General features: G+C 47.4%; 1 protein-coding gene across 1 annotated transcript in view; it reads left to right on the forward strand.

Annotated features, from left to right (window-relative positions):
• DRD1 (dopamine receptor D1) overlaps positions 1 to 23,612 on the forward strand; it is a 67,093-nt gene extending 43,481 nt beyond the window's left edge. The window contains exons 3-5 of the transcript XR_014309674.1: positions 17,761 to 17,849; positions 22,929 to 23,088; positions 23,518 to 23,612. The gene's annotated coding sequence lies outside the window, so the exon portion shown is untranslated. The remainder of the gene's footprint in view (positions 1 to 17,760; positions 17,850 to 22,928; positions 23,089 to 23,517) is intronic.
• Positions 23,613 to 25,527: the final 1,915 nt, after the last annotated feature.

The raw sequence follows: 25,527 nt of genomic DNA on the forward strand, positions 1-25,527 counted from the left end.
AGAGAAAGCATTTCATTTAATCTTCAGGCAGCTCTGAGGCACATCACTGGGAAGGAAAATGAAGCTCCGGAAGTTGGCGTGCTTTTCTCAAGCCACAGGGAACAGAGCTGGGATGTGAGCCCTAATCTTACAGCCCTCAAATGCCAGGCTCCTTCTGAAGACTCTTGCCTCCCATTTCAAACAAGATCTATTTCATCTGGGGAGATATGCTAGGGGCTTCTGCGAAGAAGGGCACAATCATCTTTCCAGGGAGCAAATCAATGTCTTATGTAGCTGCTTGGTTGGTCAGGACTAAGGCTTTTGACCTTGACCATAAACCATGGTAGTATTTGAAGCCCAAGGGGAGGAGGTGAAGGGACAGCCAAATGGCTATGTCTTTGGGTAGGTGTGTCTCTGAGCTGCTCTGGGATTTTGAGCTCCAGCACACCTGCTAATTTCTCTTTGGTATTTCTCTGCAGAGTTTCAGGTAAGTAGATAATTAAGGAACCACTGGTTCAGCTGGAAACGTAATCTTAGTCACCTTTTGGGGTGAGTAGACATGAAGGTAGGGGAATGTTGGTATTGTGAACAAGGATCTAAGAGCTCAGCCTCCTTCCTCTGAGAGGGTAGCTAAGTACCTAGCACTCTTATCCCTAGTACAAGAGCAGAATGGGAATTAAAGGACCACGGTGTTGATATCTGGGCAAATACCTAAGTAGCTTTCTGATTTTATCAAACCAACTCCTTTCCTCAAACGGGAATGAGGGACCAGAATGCCCTTGTGGGACTGCAGAGGAAGAGGAAGATACCCAAGCCCTAGAGAAGTTCTGCTTCTCCACCTAATCCCATTGAGAAGAGGGAGGAGGCTGGCTCACATGCCCTGAAGAACTAGTCACATCAGAGACATGAGAGAGTGAAGAGAAAACCGTCAAGGTACAGTAGTAACTCTACCCAGACCTCACCTCAGGCTCTGGTGGACAGTTGGCTGATGTTCCTGTCTGTGGGGAGGAGGAGACAGCGAGAACTCCTCGGCAAGGTAAGAGTGATAAAAAGTAACCTACCACTGCACAGGTATCTTTTCCGGGCAGTGCACCCCAATCAATAAGGACATGAAGTTGATCCCTGGAAGTTACATAGATTCCCATGGGCCCATCTTTATGGTCATGCTGGTGAGGGGGCATTGGCCAAGGTTCTTCTACAAATATGGAAGTTGCTTTGATGGACAGTTGGTCTTGTTCCATAGCTGGGCTTCTAACATGTGAACTTTGAGACTCCGTGCGGCATCTTCTAAATAAATCCAATGACCAAGTTGCAGAGAGAAGAAGTTTTTTCAGGAGAAAAAAAATGAAAATGAAGCAAATGCACAGAGAGAAGCAGGTGTAAGAAATGCAGGGAGCATTCTGATGGCTTCCTCTGGCTCCGTTCTAGATCTTTCTGAGGCTCCTGCTGTAGCTCTGTCCTGGGTTTCTAGGAGATACATCTGCTTCTTGTTGATATATTTCTTTTTTACGTAAGCTTAAGACTTCTGTTCCTCGTAACCAAAAGAATTATGTTTAACACAGTTAGTAAATAGGCTTAAAAAAGGACAAACTACTTCACGCTGTGCAACTGTTCTGTGTTCCTTCTCTAACACTATTTTTATTTTCTTGAAAAACCTTGTAATCTGGGCCCTAAAATATAACAGGACTGCATTCATCAGCAATTCTACTCCTAGTTAATTATCCTAGAGAAATGAAAACTTACATCGAAATTAAAACCTGTACACAGATGTATATTGGAGCTGTCTTCATGACTGCTAGCCAGTGGAAACAAAATAGATCTTTCAACAAGTGAATGGATAAACAGTGGCGCCTTCATGCAATGAAATACTACTCAGTAATGAAAAGGAACAAACTCACCACATTGGATGTAGAGCCAGGGTGCTGTGCTGCAGGAAGGAATCCATCCTTGACATGGATGTATGATTTCATTTAGGGGACATTCTCAAAAAGACAAAACTGCAGTGACAGAGAATAGATCATAGGTGGCCAGGGTGTAGGTATGGGGACAAGGGGAGACTGCGATGGGGAGCAGGCAAGACTTTTCCCTGGATGATGGATGGGACTATTTTGTATCCTGATTGTGGTGCTTGTTACAAAACTGTAGGCATGTGTTAAAACTCAGGAATATGTATTAAAGGAAAAAGGTCAATTTTACTGTCTGATAATTTAAAAATAATATTAAAAAAACAAAAAACTAGAACAGGCTGTACCCAATGATGTTAGTATATTTTCTGTTTTCAGTTGGTGGCAGAAGTCATGAACATGCTGGGGAAAACCAAGTATAAATAATGAATCTTTGGCCTTGTGTTGATGTCATTCCTCTCTATATCAGCTGCACAAGAACCATGTAGAATATGCTTCTCATCAAAGAACAGATGTAGTTGGTGGGAGGGGGTGAGGCTTGGTGCCGAGGGGGCACCTGTCCCTCTCCAACATCCCTCCGCTGAGTTAGCCCCTCCCCTCTCCACACCTCCCTCTGCTAACTTGGCTTCCCTCCATCTCTGCCTCTGAGCACTGTCCTCCCTCTGTTTCTTCCAAGAAAGGTCTGGTATCATCTCCCTTTAAATAAGGAATTTTTAGTCTTGATTGTAATCAGTGATTACAATTACCTGGGAAGCTTTTTTAAAATCCCAGACCAAAGAACTCAGCCTCTGCAGAACGGCTCAGGTAGGAGTATTTCCAAATCTTCTGCAGCCAAGACAGAGAGGCACCACACGGGGTGCACAGGGCCACCCAGGTCAGGAGCAGATATTGGCTCCTGCAAGTGTAGTTTCTGACTCCTTCTGGATGATTCTCAGAGGGCTTATTTGCTTCTTTGTCTCTGCCCTGGGAACTTTATGTTACCACCATCCTCCCCCTCCGCTCAGCCCCTTGGGATGGATAAGCAGAGGGATGGTGGGACCAGGTTTTGAATTCTGTGTCTCCTGAGGATGCTGCCGTTTAGCAGCCAGCCTAGACCTCTGGGCAGGAGGGGCCCGGGCTCGCAGGACTTGGCTCCCATCTCGATGTCCTGTGGGTCTGGAACCTTTGCAGACACGGGGTGGGGCTGGGGCAGAGTGGGGGGTGTGCTCTGCCTCTGAACTCCGGCCTTCACTTGCCTGGTCCCCTCCTCTGTGGCAACACTGACCGCACCCCTGCCTTTGTCTGTCCCCTGCCTGATTGGTTTGCGGGGGGCGGGTGGGGGAGAATTGCTCCCAAGTTTGTGGAGGACCATGTGTTTTGTCTTGTCTCTTCCAGTGTGGCAGAAGACTAGGGACAGTCACTAAGTGTTTTTAGAACTAGAATCTCCACCATGGGGCCCATTCTCACCAGTCCCTGTCCTGGGCCCTGGACCCCTTTCTCGAGACCCTGGCTACCAGCTCATGTGTGACCACAGTTGCCACTTGATGGTCCTGGGAGTTCTGGCTACTTTGCTCCTCCGTGCTTTGGAGGCCAGCTGTCAGGTGACAGTCCCTACTTCCTTCCCTGGTGTCCTTATCTGCCAGGCCTTCCCCACATTGCCCCTCCTCCTCCTCTTCTCTTTCTGGCCCCTTGGGGCCCAGCAAGACGGACAGAGGAGTCCATTTCTTGAATGTGACTTAACGGACTCTAAGAACTCTGTCCTTCCCTTCCTTCTTCCCACATCCCCGCATCTCCAGTGTGGCCTCCCGCAGGCGGCAGGGTAATTTTTTTCATTTATCTGCACTCTGCCGCCTGCGGGAGGCCACACAAGAGGCCCATGTAAGCATCGGAAGAGACACCTGCCTTCGTAGACATGTGTGTGCGTGGGGGGTGGTGGAGGTGCCCATCGGATGGCCTTTATGCAGCGTTCTGGAGAATGAAGAGATCATCAGGAGAGAAGAGGGGAAGCGAATGCCACAGACAGGACTCGGTGTACCTGTTAAGAGCGGTACCTGGCAGGGTTGTCCCTGCCTGATTTCTTTTTGGATACTCCTTCACTCAAAATCACTTCTACCCTTAGATTTTGACAGGGAAAGACTACAGAGAAAGATGGTTTCAAATGAAAATCCCTGGTACCTCCCTCCCTAGGCATTGGTGGCCAGACAATTGCAATTAAGGCAGAAAGTTCCACTTAAGCCAAAATTGGACGAACTTTCAGCAGGGTACATTTAAGCCAAGTGTAATTCACAGATCAGGCACGTAAACTTCTGCTTCGTCTTTGTCTTAACCTTACGATCTAAGAAGCTGTTCCTTGTCCTAAAAGGCAATGGTCGCTGGGACGCCTGGATGGCTCAGTTGGTTAGGCAATGGTCGCTGGCCTTGGAGTTGGCTTGACAGGTGTGCAGCCTTCAGGTGTGCAATAAGGGCAGCAGCTGCTGAGTTTTATAATAGAGTGGTTGTGACTGCAATGGCAGAGCTCGTGAACCCACAGCTCCCCTGGAGACAGAGGATGAGTCTGAGATACGTGTATGGGGTTGAATGGATGGAGCTGGTGGGTGAACAGCTGTGAGCCATAACGACAAAGAAGGGGCCCAGGTCTAGCCCCTGGGTTGCATAATGGACATGGGGAAGGGTGGGGCCGATCATAGGATTGGGGAATCCCTGCTCCAGAGCACGTTGACGGGAGGCTGGAGAGGGAGCTTGAAAACAGGCAGAACCCAGGGATCTCTGAATATTAGGAAGCAGACTCCATGACAGTTCCTTGCAGCAGGAATGTTCTGGACTGCGATTCATTGCTGGGAGCTAAGGATGTTGGATTGGCATTCTTATGTTGCAAAGAGTAACAATGGTGTTATATCTGCATTGGAAAGATAACAAATATTGATGTGACATATCAAGGGTGAGCTCATTAAATTCAAAGGTTAGGACTAAAGGGATGTGTTAGCAGGCTCTCAAGGGCAGTTCCCCATTGACAGCAAGGTTGCAGGGAGAGTTGGCTCCTGGCCTGAGCTCTGTTCTCTTCTCTTTCACACCTGGCTCCATTCAGTGTCTCAAGGGGCCTTGTTCGCCCTCCTGTGAGTACGCCAGTCTGCGTGTCTAAGCTGTATTTACACTTCCCACAAATGGCCCCTGTTGGATACCCTGTTGGATACCCTGTTGGTACTGATGCCATCAGTACAGATGACCCGTGGAAGCATGGCACTAGGGAAGAGGTCCAGGCAGCCTTGCACGTGGACTTGGGCTATTTGGGCAGTAATTCCAGATCTTGATTTCACATCTCCAAGGTGATGTGTGGTTTCAACATGGGGGTGTGGGCTCGGGGAAGTTGTGTATTTCTTATCCTGTTGGGAGAGCCGGGGCCAGAGGAGAGCTGCATAGGGCCATTCAGGTGCAGGATTCAGGGTAGGGGACCCTTTTGCTTGAGTCTAAGAGAATACTACTTGGAACTGTGCTGACCAATATGGTATCCATTAGCCACATGTGGCTAAGTACATTTAAATTCATTAAAATTAAATACAATTTAAATTCACTTCTTCGGTTGCCTTAGCCACATCTCAAGAGCTCCGTAGCTGCTAACCTGTGGCTCATGGCTTCCACACTGGACATCATAGAGAGAGGACATTTTCATCATCACAGAAAGTTCTACTGGACAGCGCCAGTCCTGGAGGCTCAGAGAAGTTGAGTGATTTGTCCAGGGTCATCTAGCTAGATAAGTCTGGGGCTCAAATTTGGATTTAATCCTGTCTGATTCTAAATCCTCTGTTCATTGTCTTTCCCTGACCTTGAAAAAACTTGCTTTACCTCTCCCAGCCTGGTCCTTAATCTCTAAAACAAAAAATAAAACCCTCAAACAGCTATGATGGGGATGAAAAGAGATCAGACCTGTACATGCCCACACGGAGTAGATGGGTGCTGGTTCTTAGTAAGTCTGCTTTCCTTCTCCAGCTGGACGAAGAATCGGTGGAAGGATTAAGAAGCTCTCTCTACTTCAAATACTCACCAAAAGAGAAAAAATGGCTTGAAACTGGCTGAAAGATGCTTGCTGGTAAACACGTCAATGATTATACACCCCCACTGGAAAGAAAACTAACTTTGATGAGAGATATCAGGGATTAGCTAATTAAGCTCCAAAGCTAGCATTTTTGTTTGAAAGATAAAAATAATTTGACATACAACTGGAATTTTTTTTTTAAAGGTGTGGGGAGAATGTTCATTTTCTGATTATTTATAACTGAGAGACAGGGAAGAATCCATTAGACATTAAAGCTCCACACTTAATGTTGGGTCCCTTTTCTTACCAACGGCACTTTCAAGATAAAAAAAGTCTTGCTTCTGAAAATGTGTTCTCTTACAGGATGAAGTTAAGTATCCTTGACCTTGAGGATGCTGGTCTAAGCCTTTATCTTCCTATCCTGTGACCTTGAGAGGTCTTCTCTCTTCTCCAGGCTCACTGCTTCCTCCAGGAGGAAAGGGTCAAATGAGGGGTTTTAGGGGCCTTTCGGCTCTGATGATACAGAATTTTATATCAATTCTAAACAATTATTCTAAAAATTGTTTTAAAAACTAGAAAAAGTTTACTTTTATCTTTCACACATCCCCAGTGCTCTAACACGCTTGAGAAATCTCCTGTTCGTAGGGGAAAGACTTTTGTGCCATTTATTTGTGTAAGTGGGAGATAGATGCTCCCCCCCCTTTTTTTTTTATTACATCAATGATAAAGAAAAATTAAACTGGCCATGCAATAGAATTTGCTCTTCTAGATTATAAGAGGATGTATGGGTCCTTCATTAAGGGAAGTTTTCTAAAACCCTTGATGTCAAATATCTTCATTCCTTCATTCATTCACCGATTCAAAAAGTATTTATCTCGCCCTATTGATGTGTACCAGGCAGTGATAGGTACTAGGGATTCAATGCTGAGCAATGAAGACAGAGCTCTTGCTCATGGAGCTTACATTCTAGGCTGGGAAGACTGATCATCAACAAGCAAAGAAAGATACAGTGTGCCACGTGATGATAAATGCACTCACAAAACATGAATCAAAGGTGAGTAGATAAAGCATGATGTGATGGGAGAGAGGCTGGTATCTTAGATCAGGGGATCCCAGAAGCTTCTTTGAGGAGATTACATTTGAGCAGATTCCTGTAGGAAATAAGAACGTGAGTCTAGTCCCAGAATGTTCCAAGCAAGGGGCCCAGCAAAAGCAAAACCCTGAGATGGAGAAAGGCTTCACCGGTTTGAAGAAAAGAGGGTTGTCCATGGGTAGAGTTGGGGTGGATAACTGAACAGGCCAGAGTGGGAGAGGAGGAAGGGGTGAAGCCAGGAGCAGACCAGAGACTAGATCACAGAGCTACAAACTATGGCCTGTGTGCCCAATACAGTCTGATGGCTGAGTTTCTAAATAAAGTTTTATTGTCACACGGTTACATCCACTGGTTTGCTCTTGTCTATGGCTGATTTCATAGTGCCTTGGGTGATACATAGTGAGAGAGCCTGAAGTGAGACTTGATCCCACGGCCCTGGGATTACCACCCAAGCCAAAGACAGATGCTCAACTGACTGAGTCACCCAGGCACCCCTTTTTATCTTTTTCTTGATAAGCATTCTTTTGTACTGACACTTTTTTTTTTTTAAAGATTTTTATTTTTAAGTAATCTCTACACCCAACGTGGGACTCAAACTCACAACCCCGAGATCAAGAGTCACACACTCTACCAACTGAGCCACCTAGGCACCCTGATACTTTTTTCCCCTTACTTTCAGTTTGTGGATTTATTTGTAAAAGACTGCACAAATAAAGTTGATGTTGTCTTGATAAGGTTCTAGATTAGAAATTTTATTTTCCACTGAGACAAAGCAAAATAATTGATTTCATGGTTATGATAAGCCACAGAATTTAACTCCTAATATGAGAGCTTGCTTTGTAAGTGAAGGGCTGTTTAAAAAGCAAACATGCAAGATAATACCAAACTTAAGTAAGAATATAAAAACTGAAGCCTTTAGTGTCTATTAAATATCTGAAGTTGGTATCAGAAGTTACAACCTCCACTTTTAAAAAATATTTTATTGTATTTATTTTATTTTTTTATTTTTAAGAGAGAGAGTGAGAGCAGGGGGAGGGGCAGAGGGAGACGGAGGCAATCATAAGCAGACTCCGTCCTGAGAGCGGAGCCCCACGCAAGGCTCCATTTTACAACCCTAAGATTGTGACCTGAGCCAAAATCCAGAGTTGGACACTCAGCAGACTAAGCCACCCAGGCACCCCAAAAACCTTCACTTTTTCTTTTTTTAAAGTTTTTATGTGTATGTGAAACATACAAACAGACTTACCATCTTAGCCATTTCTAGACATATAGTTAAGTGGAGTTAAATGCATTCATAATGGGCAACCGTCACCACCACCCATCTCCAGAACTCTTTCCAACTCATAAAGCTGCATTTCTATCTCCATTAAATGGTGACTCTCCATCCCCCTCTCCCACCCCTGGCAATCACCATCCTCCCTTCTGAGAATCAGCATTTTAAGATTCCCTTTCTCTGGGCACCTCGGTGGCTCAGTTGGTTAAACACCTGCCTTTGGCTCAGGTTGTGAGGATCTTGGGATCGAGTCCCGCATCGGGCTCTCTGCTCAGCAGGGAGTCTGCTTTTCCCTCTGCGCCTCCCCCTGCTCATGCTCACTCTGTCTCTCTCCAATAAAAAAAAAAAATCTAAAATAAAAATAAGAACGATTCTCTTTTTCCTTTCAAATCAAATGGGCATGAGATCTATATGTTGTAATGGGTTGAGTAGGCAAACATTTTTCCTGGCTGAATCATGTAATAAATCCAGCAAAAAGATTTCCCCTTGGAGTGAATTTCTTGTTGCTTGATTGTTTTTTTTTGTTTTTTTGTTTTTTTTTTTCAAATAGTTATCACCATGTCAAGCCTGAACTCCACTTCCTGCACCCTGTCTTCCTCTCTTGGCTTGTCACCTCCTTCGGAAACAGCACACTCTCCAGCTGCTTCCCGACAAAGGGTGCACGGGTGTGCTAGACCGTGCGTTTCTGAAAATATCCTTAATCTATACTCACACCTGATTAGCAATTTGGCCAGTTCTAGAATTCTCTCCTGGAATTTATGTATTTATGTTTGGAACTTGGAAGGCATTCACCATCGTTTTCTAGTGTGTGGTTGGAAAGTCCAAAGCAATTCCGATATCTGATCTTTCACATGTGACAGTGTTCTTGCTGGCAGCTCGAGAGAGAGCCATCTTTGCTCGTGATGTTCTGAAATTGCACAATCACGAGCCCTTGGCACTAGTCTATTTTTGTCCACTGCATTGGGCCCTGGGTAGGTTCTCTAGATTTGGACTCTCTTACTCACCTGGGAAATTTTCTTGAATTATTTTAGAGAAGACTTTCTCCCTTCTATTCTTACTCTCCTTTTTTCTTTCTGAAGTTATTATTTGAACACTGGGCTTCCTGGACCTCTTTTTTTTCCCTCTTTCCATTTAAAAAAAAAAGAAATTCTCTACCTTCTTTGTTCTATTTTGGGGCAGGAGGGGGCAGATTTCCTCAACTCTGTCTTCCAACCCTTTCACTGAGTTTTTAATTTCTACTTTTTCCAAGATTTTTTGTTCTCTGTTTCTTTTTATAGTATCCGATTTCCATATCTTTTCATGTGTTTCTGAGGATATTAATGGGAGCAAATGGCACAGGGATTTATAGCAGGAAGGCCATTCAGCCAACCTGGAAAACAAAATACCTGTTGTGGGGGGCGGGGTGTGAAGGGTGGGCAGGGAGAGGGGGAGGCTTTGCGGGGGAGGGGTGAGAAAAAAAAGAAGAGAGAAGATGCAGTTGCTAGGAATGATGGGTTTTGGAGACAGTGGTGGGTAAACTGATTTTAAAGGAAATTTTGCTTCGTTTTGCCCCCTGGAATTCCCCCGGTGCCGGCTCCTTGAGTGATTATGCAATCCAGACCTGCTTTAATTTTCGAGGCTTTTCTAGCTGTACTTGTGTTTCTTTTGGACGTGACCCAGTGCCTGGGGCTGCCTTTAGGGCAACCCATTTTTATTTGGATTACACCGGATTGCCTGGGGCAATCTGATTTCACCTGGGACCTCATTTAGGAAGTTTGCTCTTCAGAGCCAAGGGGGGCGGAGTACTATTTCCTGCGTCAGGCAGAGCAGTTTCCCAAGTTGGGCAGAGAACGATAGGTCTAGGCGGGCAGAGTAGCTATTTCGAGACCATCATTAAACAGCACAGGACATTTTCCAGAGGTTCTCAGAGAAAGCGGGGCTTCGAGAGAAGAGACTTGGGAGGTTGTAAGGAAAGGAAACCAGGAAATCCAAGAGGAAAACAAGATGCTCATCGGACCTGAGCAGACCCCACCAGAAAGTCTTTTAGCTTCATAAGATACACGGTTATACCTATAAGATTATGCCTATAAGATTTTACCAAATGCTTAGTAAAACAAAAATGGAAATTAATATCAGAACTCTGTTATTCCTGGACATGACTTCTTTCTTAGAAGCCTTACGCAGGTGGCTGGCAGCTGGTCAAGGAAAGAGTCAGGAATATTCTACATCTGGGGTCACTCATCAGCTTATACAGGGCACACGCTTACACTGCTGACGCTCCCTTCAGAATATGGACACGATGCTTCTCACTAACTTGTTGTCTTTGCAAAGTCTGGTACTAAATAGCTCACTGACAAAATAGTACGTAGAGAAGAGTCCTATTTTTGAAACTTTTTTCTATATGTACCCAGATGGATTTGTGTAGGAAAAAGATAGAAAGGAACAACAGAAAAGATGCACAGTGTCATTTCGGAACCGTGAGGCTGTACACGGTGGGACATATTTCTTTTAGCATGCCTGTATTTTCTAAATGGTCTAATATGAGAGGATTACTTTTATAAGAACACAACAAGTTAACATTTCAATAATAATAATAACAGTTGTGATCACACGCGTGGGCATGTGGCAGACACTCGTCCTGTGCCCGGCACTGTACGAGGGACCTCACAGGGATTGTCCCATTTCCTTCTTAGGCCTCCAGGAATCCAGCAAAGCAGGGATCTTCCTTATGCTCTCTCTGCAGGGGAGAAAACCCAGATGTGGACTCACCTTCCTCAGCTCATGGTGCTAGTGAGAGGCAGGATGGGAGTCTGGGGCTTCAAAGCTCACATTTTAAAAATTTGAGATTGATTTGTTTTTCCCTCCTGAAATATTTCCTAAGAAAATTCTATGCAGAGAAAGCTGTTCAATGCAGACATTCCCCCCCACCCCCACCTCAAAGATGTTATATCTTCTAAAATGATAACTTTATAAGAAATAGAGCCTGCATGTGTCACAGGGTGGAAGGAATTTGCATGTATAAATCGTCAGTTTAGGCTGGACAGGTTATAAAGTAAAAAATATGTATATATATATATATTTTTTTTTCTTTTCATTTTCCCTATACCCTTTGAAAATGTTTTAGTCCTAGAAGGAAAAATGCAATTTAATAATTAAAAGATCTGTCTGCAAAGCCAGTGTCTCCTTGGCATGTCAGCAGGGTGCAAAATCCCTACCATTTTAAAACCAAAATATAACAGATAGACCATCCTGGCAGCCTTTGGAGCCCAGAGCCATAATCTCAGATTTTGGAAAAGCAAACAAGGAAAATGCTGTCCGGACCTTTCGGATCCCTGATGGGATTAGATTTCCTGTATCCCCAGGCCTCTGACAGGCGTGTGTTGTTATCAGGGCTCCCCAGAGCTGGCAAGGTCCCCCCTTCCCCATCTCTGCAGCCGGCTAAGCCCCGCTTTGCTGTGGGTCGGCTACTGCTATTCCATTTCTGTCTGGATCATGATCTCAGGCTTCAGAAAAACCAAGTTGCCCTTGGTTAGGAATCATTTTCATAGACCATCTGAATTATTTCTTTGTGGGGGAGGTTATTTGGGTCTTTCTGACCAGGTCATAATTCCACCAAGAAGGGATGCACATGAACTTAAAAAAGCAAGACTTCTGTTCAAGTGTTAGGAGTCAGGAGAAATTGTGGCCACTCTCCTCACCTTTGTTCTTCAGAGCTTTAGCAATCCATTCTCTACACACTCCAGGGTGAAAGAGACCTTCATCTGATCAACCCTGTGCTTGGCATCATTCATGCCTCCCCAGATCTCCCAGGAGCAAGTCCAGCTCAAGGCTCCTCTGCTCCAGCCTTCTCGGCCAGCCTCATCTGTAGCAAATGCCTGTCCCCCTTCACCTGCATCCAGTCATGGAAAACTGCTTACTTCCCCTCCAATCAGCCACATACCGCGAAGTACTGTCTTTACTCATCCTGCTCCCGATGCCTAGAATGCTAGCCTGACTCCTTGTCCAACTGGAAAACTCACCAGGATTCGATGAAATTGAGCTCAAATGCAACTAACTACCTCTAGGAAGCCCTTCCTGGTGGTCCCTCTTTCCTCCTACGTCTGTTTCTCATGTCCCCCTAACTAACTTCCTCTTGTCTCCTGGGTCTCACTATACCCTGTCCACCTCTCTGGTGTAGCACTTGGCACACTTCGCTTTGTGATGAGGAACAAGGGGTGGTTGCCAGCAGGGAATTTGAAGTCAGATGCTCTTGGGTTAGGATTCCAGACTGCCCACTTGTTGACTGTGTGACTTTGGGCAGGTTATTACACCTCTCTCAGTAGGGTTCCTATCTGCGAATTGGAACGTCCTAGAACCTTCTTGCACAGATGTTAAAGTCAGATGAGATCCTGCATATAAGATTCAGGCACGGTGGCTGGAATCTGGAAACTTTCAGGGAGCAGCACCTGCTGTTTTTATTTCTTGCGGTGATGGGCTCTGTGTCCGTGATCATGAGCCCTTCAAGGGGAGAGCTGTGGTTAGTTAGTTTCTCTAACACAGATGCTTAGCATGAGCCCTGGCCCAGAGAGGCGTTGTTCCGAAAACTGGATTGCTGAATGCAAAGCCCCCGTGGACGGCTGCTATCTTGGAATAATGGAAAAATCAATATTCCAGTCCCACTGTGAACTGATACAGGCAGGTAGTACCGTCCCAAAGGAGAGGCTGGCCTCAGATCCCCATAGGAGAGTGCATGTGCAATGCTAACTCCATTTCTCTGAGGCTCTGCGGGCTCCTTTGCAAATTTTATGCCTCGCAGCCTAGAGAAGAACTTGGGCATTTCAGGCCCAATTCCCATTTTACTTTCAAATTTCCCTGATTCATCTAGTTCCTAAAACTTGTCATTATTCTCCCAGAATTCCCTCGGATCCACGAAGTAGGGAAGAAGCCAAAACATGGTTAGGAAAAAGCAAAAATTGTCTTCTAGTTTAGCTGCAGCCTTCTGTAAACAGTGTGGTTTGGGGGACTTTGGGGAGAAGCTCTTCTGGGTGTTGTGGAACCTGGGCACGGAGGCCAGTTTGGGACAGCCCAGCTCTGCCTTCATGGGCTACAAGGTTCTGCTCCGTGCCTTATATTGCTTCTTGAGCCTTGTTCTGTGAAACCTGGGTGGAACCATGGCTTCCAGGGCCGATCTGCCTGGCATAGAGCCGAGGTTGGATTAGTGAACCGTCATCATGTTTGATAGGATTATCCTGATGGGAACTCAGAGGGCCTCCCGTTCACCCTGTGGCTGCTCAGTGGAATGGTGGGACCCACCGGATTGTAAAGCATTTGTCAAGAGGCCTGGCGAGGGGAGAGGGGGGCGTGGTGCTTGGGGAAGAACTGACCCCAAGGGAGGGAGATAGCAGGGGCGGCCAGAGTGGTTACCCAGTAACTGAGTCTTAGCCATCAGGGGGAAATGAGGCTGTTGAGTCAAGGACACTCTTCCCTGTGGCCCTGGATCAGCCTCCTGGAGGCACATCTGGATCCCACCAGAGAGTGCCTGCGCTCTCGTGGAAGGGATGCCATTCTTCCACCCCACTTTACTGTGCAATTTTGTGGCCTTTGACACACAGTGGGTTTGGGGTATGTCTCCTGGGTAGCAGACTGCTTTGGCGCGGGAAGAGGGCCTCTGCCCCCCAGCACAATGGGAGAGCGGCAACCACAGAGCCAGAAGCTGGCTTGGGCTGGAGGCAGTGTATAGAAGAGCAGAGGTGACACCCCACTGTTTGTGCTGCGGTTAGTCTGGGGAACTGCTTTCCCAGCGAGGCGGAAGGAGGGAGGACAATGATGCCCAGAGGGCAGGCAGTGAGACTGAGCAGCCCTGCTTGGAACGGCTGGGTCCAACCAACTGCTTCTGTGGCTGGTACATGCTGGCGAACCAGGGAGCACCACCGGGCCAGCGCTGGAGGGATTTGTGTGTCTCGGAGAGCGGCATGGAGACTGGCAGCCCATGGAACACATAGTACCTTGGAGACATGAACTTAAGACTTAACTGAAATAATTCCTTTGTGTAGAAGTGGGGATCCGGGTAGAAGAGTAGAGGGCGCAGAGTGGCAGGAACAGAGCTGGAATGTGAACACCCAGGAGGTTCCTCTGGGGCCTTCTGGAATGACTCCGGGCTCACCAACCATGGTGGCCATGGGCCAGGACAAGTGGAGTCTTTACCCTTCTTTCTGACTCACTGACACTCACAAGCTGGTACAGCTTAAGGAAATCGGGGTTACAAATTGGGGTACTTGCAAGCATCAGGCATTGTCGGCAATAGTAAAAACAAGAAGGGGATTTACTCTCCACGACATTTGGGGTGCCTCTTGCATTTCAGTGTGATCAATCTCAGAAGAACTTCCCTCAGAATATTAGCAGAACTTCGTATTCAAAAACGTCTTCAATTTTCTTCATAATTAATTATAATTATAATTGTTCTCTCCCTCTTGTCATGCTCTACAAACCTGGGAGATGATGAGATCGGATTACAATTTGCATATATTAGACTTGAACTAAAACTTGCCTCCTCATTGTGCCTGCCTTCTTCCCAGGCTTAGCACTAGGAGGTCCCCTCCTACCGAAACCTTGACCTCCTGACCCAGCTGGGTAGAACATCAGCTTTGCTTCTCTTTCTTACCGGCACTCTAAGGCCAACCCGCCAGCTTTGTAGCTAGCTGGGGCTTAGGAAAGCATTTTGATTATCTGGTAGAGTCAGTCCTGGGGGGGGCGGCTGGAGAGGCAGGACTGTCCTCGGATCCATCACAGGGCAGGAGTCAGAGAGGCCAGTTCTGGGGTCAAGTAGGTCAGGCAGCCTCTCAGAGCCTCATGTCCTCATCTGCAAAGTGGGGCTAGTTATGCCCACGGACAGAGCTCCCTGGAGGTGACCAGCATCCTTTGCATTCAGCCAGTGCGTCCCAACAGAAAGTGGGGAGATGGGAGAAACAGCCAGACGGCACGTGCTGAAGCCGGCGTGTCCGACCGAGACCGCCATTTTGGGGGGACAAAGGCATCACCACTCTTCTACCAGCTGCTGTATCTGTACCATCTGCTTGGCTGGCAGGGCAGGGGGAGTCAGGATTCATCTGGAGCAGAGCTGACCTTTGGTTGAGGGGCATACTTACGGACTTTCGGGGTTTGCCATTGAAATGACATTTCCCTTGGGATGAAGGAGCAGCGGTGGATATTACCTGGCTTGGAGAACAGATGGGAGCTGAGGGCAGGGAAAGGAGCCAAGCAGCTTGGTATAGGGGGAGCAGGAGAGAGGGCTCAGGTCTGAGTGGGAGAAGGCGTAGGGCTAGACCACAGGCGGCTGGCCGTGGCAGTGCTCTTGAACCGCTGGGCTTCAGGGCCCCCGTTTATCATATTGAAACTTCACCTGGGTGGCTCAGTGGGTTAAGGCCTCTGCCTTCAGCTCAAGTCATGATCCCAGGATCCTGGGATCGAGCCCTGAAGCAGGCATTCTGCTCAGCGGGGAGCCTGTTTCCCACTCTCTTTCTGCCTGCTGCTCCCCCTTCTTGTGATCTTTGTCAAATAAATAAATAAAATCTTTAAAAAAAAAAAAGAAAGAAAGAAACTTCAGTGTTCACTTTCTAGAGAAAAATATATCCGTGTAAATCCATAGATTAGTAAGGAACTAAAAGACATGGCTCCTTTTTGGGAACTGGAGCGTGAGGAAGCTTCACTTGTTAACCACATACTGTTTTGTGTCCGTGTGCTAATAAAGTCATCTCAAATAGCAATTCTCTCGTTTTGCTCTGGAATTTGTCTGTTAAGTAGCCTCAAGGGTTGAGTAGACTCCAGGAAACTCCAACGGACTCAGCGCTCAGCTCGGTGCTGCCCCCAGCATGTGGAAGGAAGGGCTGGTATCTCCACGCCAGGGAGAAGGGAGAAGGGGAGAAGGGGGAAGGTGTAGCTCTAGGTGAGAATACGAGACAATAATTCTGCCCAGGGAGCCTTCAGAAATGTTTGGGAGGAGGTTGGCTTTCCTGCCATCCGAAAGGATGGGGACTTGGGTTACTTTGCTTGGCAGTTATGTTACAGGAAGGATGACCTCAGAAGACTTGGGAGGACATGGAAGCCCTCAGAGCAAAGCAGGTTGCTATGTGAAAGAAAGAAAAAGAAGCCAAGATCAGACACACCGGCTCAGAGCTAGGTGTGGTCTCACACTTAGTCTTGCATAATCCACATTTCACTTTATGAGCCGAGTAGTCTTATTCCCATTTTATTGAATAGGATTCTGAGGCTTAGAAGGGAAGTAACTTGCTTAAGGTTAAGACATCTGGGGGCGCCTGGGTGGCTCAGTTGGTTAAGTGACTGCCTTCAGCTCAGGTCATGATCTGGGGTCATGGGATCGAGCCCCACATCAGGGTCTCCCTCTTCCTGTCACCCCCCTCGCTTGTGCTCTCTCTCTCTTTGTCAAATAAATAAATAGAAATCCTTAAAAAAAAAAAAAAAAGTTTAGTCACCTGTCTGACTCCAAGTTCAGTCAGCTTTCCAGCACCTGAAGGCAGCCCCTTGGTGGGAGACGGTGGGAGAGGAGGGGAGGAAAATGGAAGCTGAGGTGGGGATCTGGAAGGGCTAACAGGTGGGATAGAAGATCCCTGAGAACCAGCTCATTATCCTACTGGGTTTGAATAATTCAGCGACACCGCCAAAGTCTCTGATCTAACTTCCAATTTAGAGGAGAGTGCCTTTGAATAAAAAGCGCTTTGGAAATTGGCAGGAAGTCTCTTTAGAAGTGCGAGCCGCTAGGGGAGGCTGGTTGGTGGAGCGGGTTGGGGACAGGGACATTTAGGGATGGGCTCATGTATCTTTTGAATGTGAGCATCGTGGCTGTGTTGCTTTCTGGAGTGACACCGACGGAGTCACATTCTGCTGTCCCGATCTGAACTGTTCATGTGGCAAAGAGCAGGAAATCCAAATGAAACAGGCTCAAATTATTTATTGATTTATTATATCTAATATATGTCAGTCCATTTTCCTTAAAATATAAATCACTGGGACGGCTGCTGAAGCCCCAGAACCCTTGGGAGTCACCACGGAACTGCATAGCTGTTTTCCAATAGCTTTGAAGACGTGATGAAAATTGCGTGTTTCCTTGTAACCTGGCGACCTGTCCCCATGCTGCTCTGAGCTTGCTGGCAGGGTAACAACCACACTCAGGCCACAAACCGAACATCTGTTGTATACCTGAGCCTCAGCCTCCCCATTCCTGAAGTGGGGACCACCGTTGCTGCCTTCCAGGATTACATGAGATACTCTGTGTAAAAAAAGCCTGATAAACAGTAGATATTCAACACAAGTTAGTCAAATAAATGACAAATGTCACGAGGTGATAATCTCATCGTTTCTGAAAACGTCTGGACAATTGCAACGAGTCTATTGCTCCCACATTCATCATCGGAGCAGAGGTTTCTGCAGAGGTAAGAACTGGACAACTTGACTCCCCTCGTAGCTTTGCCCACCTGCATCCATCTGGACAATGCCCAAGACCCTTGAAATTCTTTTTGTCTCTCTACAGGTGTTGCCTCTGTTCCCACTGGCCCATCAAGAGACTCCTCTCTGCTGTCAACTTGTCCCTGATAATGGTCATTCCAGATAACCCTTGATGTAAGCATCCTTTCCTTTTGGTGGCCTTCCTGACTCTGGCCTGGGCTGGGATCTCACAGCTGCCCTGACATGACACAACCCAGCAAGGACGGTGCTTGCTCAGGTCTTTGTCACCTGCCAGCTGTGCCCTAGAAGCTGTGTGTGTGTGTGTGTGTGTGTGACAGGGGGGTGGGTGGCGGGCTTGTGTGATAGTCTGGGAGGGTGCTTCTCAAGCTTCATTGTTTAGAAAATGCATTTGAGGAGCATTTGTACACATGTAGACACTGGGTGCAGCAGTGCTAGCATGAGCCCCAGGCATTAGCATTTCCAACCAGCTAACTCCTCTCTGCCACACTGGTGGAGGCTGAACGGCCTCGGGAGAGGGACTGGGTCTGCCTGGTCCCCACCACCTGGTCCCTATCCTTAGCTCAGTGTGTGTGTGACGCAAACAGCCCACATGTGTTTGCGGATGACTGGGGAGAAACAGTGCGACCTTCCACCTTCGCCAGTTGCTCAAGGCTACCTGCGCCCAAAGTGCCTCGGATGGGATGGGGGTGGCTGTTAAAAATTCAGAAGCCTAGGATCCAGCCCTATGAAGTAAAAATTGTTGGAGGGCTGGGCTTATTATTTTTTTTCCCTCCTAAACAATCTCTCTGGCTGCTTTTTATGCACCCAAAAGCATTGTGGATCTCAGATGTTGGCTGGGAGGGATGTTTAACGTGCCTTGATGGGCAGTCACTTGAGGCTAGGACCTGAGTTGAATTTTTCCCCTAAATCTTTCCAAGTCCTGGGCAAAAGGCAGGGATAAGTTGTGAGCACCCTCATGAACATTCGAGAGGAAGATCTGCCCCCAGCAAGTCATTAGGGTCGGTCTGTTGCGGCTGATAACGTAAAACATCTAGGCTTAAAATGTCACAAATTCACTCTCACAGAATTTGCCTCAGTTGAGGAAGAAGAAGGAAAAGGAAGTCATATTTATTACACACCTAGGAGCAGGACACAAAGCACTGTGCATGTGTTGTGCTGTTCAGTCTGTCTCACAATCCAAGAGGGTGAGGATCGCCTCTCCATTTTACAGATGTCAAAACTGAGGCTCAGACATGCTTGAAGCCTTGCAATGGATAGATGGGGAGCCGGGACCTGAACCCATGGCGATCTAAGTGCCAAGTCTCTGCCCTTGTTTTTCCTTTGTCTGGGCCACACCGCCTTTCCTCTGGAGACCCCTGTGCTGTAGAACTTGTTCTCTTCAAAGATGAAAGTGATGTTAGGTTCCCCCGCCAGGAGACGTTGGAGCCAAGACTTGAGCATGAGATCCTTGGATGCCTAACCTGCACGGAGGTGGTGGTGTTGGCGTCAACCCTGGCTGGATTCCCAGGTTACCTGAGTGTGTGGCAGGAGTTCTCCTCCAGAGCCCGCCGTTCCAGGCAGACTGACAGCGCAGGTCCTTGGGGGGAGATGCAGCCCCGTGTCTCTGGATTCCTACCTGCAGGGAAGCTGCAAATTCAGGGTGGGATGCCATGCAGTAGGCATGAGGGCTTTGGTTTCAGAAACTGCAGGCAGTTGCAAGAACCAGAGAAGCGTTTGAGGCCAGGGAATTCGGCCCTAGAGCTGCAGACCACCACCCTTGGAGCCACAGCTGGTAGCAGAAGCCCAGATAACTAGTGCCGATCAGCATGGCGCTTTCTTCATCACCTCTGGCCAAATCATAGTTGCACCGATTCAAGCCATCCTTTTTGCAGCTGGAGAAAAATACTGAGCTACTGAGTCCCAAGGGTAACACAGTAAGCAAACAATACACATGAGGGAAATGATTCATCTAGTGGCCAAAGAAATGCACAGTTAAACAAGAGGTCCTGTTTCTGATCTCCTAAATAAGTAAAATAATTGGGAAAACCATAACTCCCAGTGCTGGTCAGGATGTGGTCAAACTGGCACACTTGTGTCCTGAGACCAATGGTGTGAATGGACACAGCACATTCTGAAAAGTAGTAGCAGGATGTATAAAAAGCTTAAAAATGTTGCTTTATAGATGCAATAATTTTACTCTCCAAAGAAATTAACTTGATGAAGGTGAAGAAATGTGTACCAAGAGGTTCATTGCAACAGTATCTAAAATGGACAAAAGAGGAAGATAAGAAAGAAGGCCGTGCATGCACCCCAAATGAGTATGTATGCAGATAAGCCAGGGGTCTGCTAGAAGAACCTGGTGGCAAGGGTTGTTGGTGGTGGATGGGGATGGCTGGCCCCTGGCCATCAGAGTGACAACAGTTACAGTGATGGGAAGAGGTGGGCTGGGGGAATGTTGGAGCCTGTGGGATAACAGAAGTGGATAACATTTATCCCAACACTTACCATTTGTTGCCCTGTTTTATTTATTTTTTTTATTATTATTATTTTTAAAGATTTTATTTATTCATCAGAGGGAGGGAGGGGGAGAGAGCGAGCACAGGCAGACAGAATGGCAGGCAGAGGCAGAGGGAGAAGCAGGCTCCCTTGCTGAGCAAGGAGCCCGACGTGGGACTCGATCCCAGGACGCCAGGATCATGACCTGAGCCGAAGGAAGCTGCTCAACCAACTGAGCCACCCAGGCGTCCCTGTTGCCCAGTTTTAGACAACACGGCACTTCCATTGGGGACTTCCATTGTCCTCGTGAAGAAGGAGAAGCACAGAGAGGTTAAGTAACCCTTGTCCCTTCTGTTAGCAAGGCCACACCTTCAGAACACAGAGCCTTTCCTGCTAGGGATGCTGCCCCTGGGGGTCTGATTGCTGCCTCTTGCAAGCCCACGAAGAGCCAGTTTGGCTGGAGGCTTTGCCTACTTCCTGGGCTTCTTTGCACTCCACGAGAACCCCATGGGGGAGGCTATTGCCGCCTAGATACTGGATATGCCCCTGGATAGCAGATTGAAAGGAACATTAGATATTTTATAGCTAAGAAGACAGGCTCTGGGAGGACCAAGTAATGTAATAATGAATTCTTCATTATTAATACTTGTATTAATTAGGTTTCACACCAGTAAAATATTCACTACAATATAATTAATAATGTGGTCTCCATGCCAGACATCGTCTCTCTAATCCCTCCCATGGCACCTCATTTTTATCAGGTGGGATTACTGTTTCCCTCATTCTGTGGATGAGTGAATTGACATTAGGAGTGTTAAAACAGTTTTACCAAGACCACACTGCTAGTGAAAAATTGAACTGGGATTCCAAACTGGGTGAGTCTGCCCAAAGGCAATAATCTGATCGCTTTCCTGCTTCTGTGGGATAGTGGGTAAGATATTGGGTCCCCAGCTGGTTGCAAAGATGCCCAGCTCTTTCCCAACAGGAGTTGTTGGGTAGGGGGTGTGGGGAGTGTCTCTCAGCCATGCCCAGGTGTGAGTCCTTGGGGATGGCCGAGCCCTAGAGGTTGGTGGCCCGGGATGCCAGCTGACTAGGCATGGCTGGGAGCTCAGCCAGGCAAGCTGAGCTGCCTGTTCTGCTTTCCTGAGCCGTTGTTCTGCTTTGCTACCCTCCTAGGACCTGTGCAGGTAGCTGGAATTCATGGTGGAGAGCCTAGTGCCTGGGGTTGCCGCGCTGGATTTGGAGCAGAGGCAATGTAACTCTTGGAGTTTGTAGCTCCCTTGCCATTGTCCACGCTTGCCTGGCAGTTGGAGCTTGTGTTTGTACGTGAGCCAAGGGGCTGCAGGGATCCTTGCGCTTGCTGGTGGTCACCAAAGCTGGGCAAATGCCAGGGAGAGGTGGCCGGCCATGCTTGCAACTGACAGTCCCACTGGCCAGCCGGGGTCCCCATTCCTCCTGTGGCCCTTATGAAGCTGGGGCAGCTGATTGATGCTGGTCTGGGGATTCTGATCTTGTGTCCTGCAGAGGAGGTGAGAACATGAGATTGGGGGTAGATCTCTGTTTGAATTTCAGCTGTGCCTCAGATATGACCTTTGGAAGTCAATTTCTTTGAACTTTGTTTTCCTTGTCTGTAGGATATTTTCCATAGATGATTGTGATTTACACCTTGCGGGCGTTAAATTAGACCATAAATGCAAGGTTGGCCAATCCTGAGCACACTGTGATTATCTTATCAGGGGTAATTGACCAGTTTGCCTGGGTCCTTCTCTGTGGCTCTTGATGTACTCAGTGACGTAAATCCCTCCTGAAGGAAGAAAGAAGGAACAAATACTAATCAGCCACCTCCACCTTGTGGCTTTAATTTCAGTGATCGGGTTATTTTGTTCATGGTTATAGAAGTTCAGTTTCTGGGGGACTAAGGGGGCCTTTTGGTAAAAGAAAGCCCCCAATATGGCAATGTTTCCTCTGGGTGGAGAACACTCAGGAGGGAGAGCTCTCAGCACAAAGGATGTGACCATTAACATCTCTGACTTGGCCCCACTGACCCCCTCTAGTGCTGGAGTGTCCACACAGAGCAGACCACTGAGCCTGCAGAGGTGGTTGCAGGCACATTGCCTCAAGTCCATTGACAGACATCAGGGAAATAAACTAGAGAATCTGTTCTTATTCCAGAGGTCCTCTCGATTTGCTCGGTACCTGGTGGTGGGGCTGAGGAATGGTCTCTTCCTTCTGATGACAGGTTGGCTCAGCGTGGAGAACTGCTCTGTCTTCAGTCCTGCAGAGTCTCCATGTGACCAAAGCTTTGCACTCATTTATCCATCCGATAAATGCATATAGTGATTATATTTAGAGAGGATGGGCTGGAGACTGGGTTTCCACTGAAGCCATGGTCCCCACTTCCCTCTCACCATCCCATGATAGTGCAGGGGGTAGAGGGAGGTGAGAGCCCCCACCACGAGAGCTCCAGGGTCCCCCCTAGTGTGGAGCAGAGAGAGGTACATGGCTACAAGGCTATGAACTTCTCTCCTGTTCCACGGTCTTATTACTTTAGCACCTTCATTATTGGTCTAGAACTTCTGGGAGCCCAGGAGGGGGGGAAAATAGTTGCTCAATAAAGCGATTCCTTATATTTCCAGTGTTATAGTCATAGGCCCTTCATGGAGCCTCAGTTTCTCCATTCGTAAACTGGTTGATCTCGATGAGCTCTCAGTTGCTTTTAATCTCTGATAGAATTCTGTGATTTTCCTGCTTCCCTAGCACTCTTGACAGCCTCCATGGACAGGCAGAAATGAACCAGGAATGGATCCACTCCAGTGGCCTGCTGCACTTGACAGCTCTTGGCATGGTCCCATCTTGGGCATCACGGACCCACCAACAAGATTGCAAGAGACAAACACATATGTGGCCTACACAAGAGGTAAGGAGAGTCTTGATGAATGAAGTGGATTAAGTTTCATTTCTAGTCCTGGAGGCTTAGGGAAGCCGATGTAAAATTTTGCTAAGGGCTTTTTGAAAAAAGAAAAAGGAAATAAACTAACTTATTTTCAGGTCCTTGAGCTTAGTATCCATTATGTCTTTCTATCCCCTTCCTTTTGTAGCCAAACACTTGGGGACTCGGCCCCGAGAAGTTAAATGAGATGCCCAAAGTCCCATAGGCAGTTCATGGAAGAAGCAGGCCGTAGGCTTCTCTTTATTTTCTGTGCCTCAGTTTCCCAATCTGTAAGGATAAAACCTATCAAATTGCAAGGATAAAACCCAAAGGAAAATGCCTTCCACAAATTAAGTGTTAATAAACAGGAGCCTCCCTGAAGGCTAGTGGTGCCTGATGCCTAAAATTCCTCCCCAGGGAATACCAGGGCTCCTCGTCTATCACCGGACTCCCCCTAAATCACGAGAACATACAGTCCAAGACTGCCTGTTTTCAAAGGAACTTCATGCCACAGTCCAAGCAAAATTACAAGGATCATTCTAGCGGCAGCTCCTGCGATTCCAACTTTGCCATTTAGGTAAGACTTTACCTGCAGAGAATTTTGTCTTTGACCTCTTTTTGTCTAACGCCAACTCACATAGGGACAGAGGGCAAAGCTAAGCTCACCCACATATGTGTGGGCACTGGTGGGTCCTCTGGGGAGTGTGGGGTTTCTTCCTTTATGGGAATAGCCTCTGCTCATGACCCAGTGTCACTGTTGGGAACACAGATGCCCATCCGGGTGCATTCATAAATTCTCAAAAGGTTCAGGATGACTTGTGAGGATGGTGGGCTTGTGGTTGTATCGCCCTCACCCCGCAAGGACGACAAGAACCCTGGTTCGGATGCATCTTCTCTCTCTTTATTTCCGCAAGTCTACACACTTATATATGCTTACATGACCAATCAGCGAGCAGGGTACAGGAGGGAGCGAATCAGGCGGTGCACCTAAACGAACAACTTCGCTAGCAACCAATGCTGTTTACTTCCTCTTTGGTTGTTCCGCTTAGTCTCACGAGGCAATCCTAACCTGGAAACTAGCCAGGCGCCATCTTTTAATGGCGGAGGCCGCCCTGGCCAGGGGCCTGCCTCCGACATGGTTGGTTTTTAAATCTGCATATTTGAATTTCTCTTCAATGAACACATACCACTTAATAAAGTAAAACAGAATATAATGGCTATTCTTTGCCAGCCCCTCTCGTTTTGTAGGCTGGGCATTATACAGTGGGCTTTTTCTAGATGTTAGCGCTATATGAAGCCTCACAGTCATCCCATAAGGAAGGGTTTATTATTTCCGCGTATTGAAGGAGGAAACTGAGACTTAGAAATGCTAGGGAATGAAGGTCCTTTATTACCTGTTCCCAAAGCAGCCGGGATCTTTTCAAATTCAGGATCCTTCTGTAATCTGCCACCAGGGACCGATGATGACCTCTGGCCCTCTCCCATTCTTGTGAAGCTGTCTGTGTGACGGAGGGCCCACCTCACTCTCACAGGCCCCTGGGATAAGGGTTTGGGGGTCTTGGGAGCTCAGGGACTGTGTGTTGCTTTGCCAAAGGACATCATGACCTGGCTGACACTGTTCTAGCAAAGGGAGCTGAGGCACAAACAAGCCTGTGAGCTCAGATGCCTGGATTTGCACGGATGCTGCCTGAGATTGGGGGTGGGTGAGTGTAGGCAGTGGGGAGCGGGGTGGGAGGACCGGGCTGGGGTAACCCAGGGCTGGCCGGCCCTTGCCCCCATGAAACTCTAGATGCCGAGACTGAAGTCAGCTGGGGGTGGGAGCTGGCACCTTAGTTTGGGTTTCTAGGGCTGGTATCAAATCATATTTCAAACACAGAGATTGCATTTGATTTGGCCCAGTGGGGAAAGGAGGCTTTGGGGTTTATTTTGTATATTATCTAAATTGGACCCCATTGAGTACAGTTCGAAACTGGGAGCAATGGCCCACATTTCTCTGGGCCAATGTGAGAGTTACAGGAACAGAGGGCATCAAGGGTCTGAGTTAGTGTCTGGGTAAATTAGAGGGGCTCAGTAAATGCAAGTAGAATCTGCTTCCTGCTTGCTGCCTAGCAGGAGTGCAGAGGCTCATAAATATTCAGATGCTTCCAGTGTGAAACTGGCCATACAGAGGCAAATGCAGGGGCTGGGGAGCTCTGAGATGGGAGTCTGGGGTATGAGAATTTTTTTTCCCCTGGGAGGGAAGCATAGAGCCCTCTTAGAAATACAAAAATAAAGCTAGATCATATATAGGACTAATCATCATCTGTGGAGCCTCTCCCAGTTCTAGGCAATGTCCTGACTCTTATACATATCAGCTTGTTTCCCATGTCACAAGCCCAGGGGTTGATAATCTTTTCAGAGGCCAAGGTCACAGTAGAAACCAAAGGA

This window comes from Mustela nivalis (genome assembly GCF_964662115.1).
Source record: "Mustela nivalis genome assembly, chromosome: 3".
NCBI lineage: Eukaryota > Metazoa > Chordata > Mammalia > Carnivora > Mustelidae > Mustela > Mustela nivalis.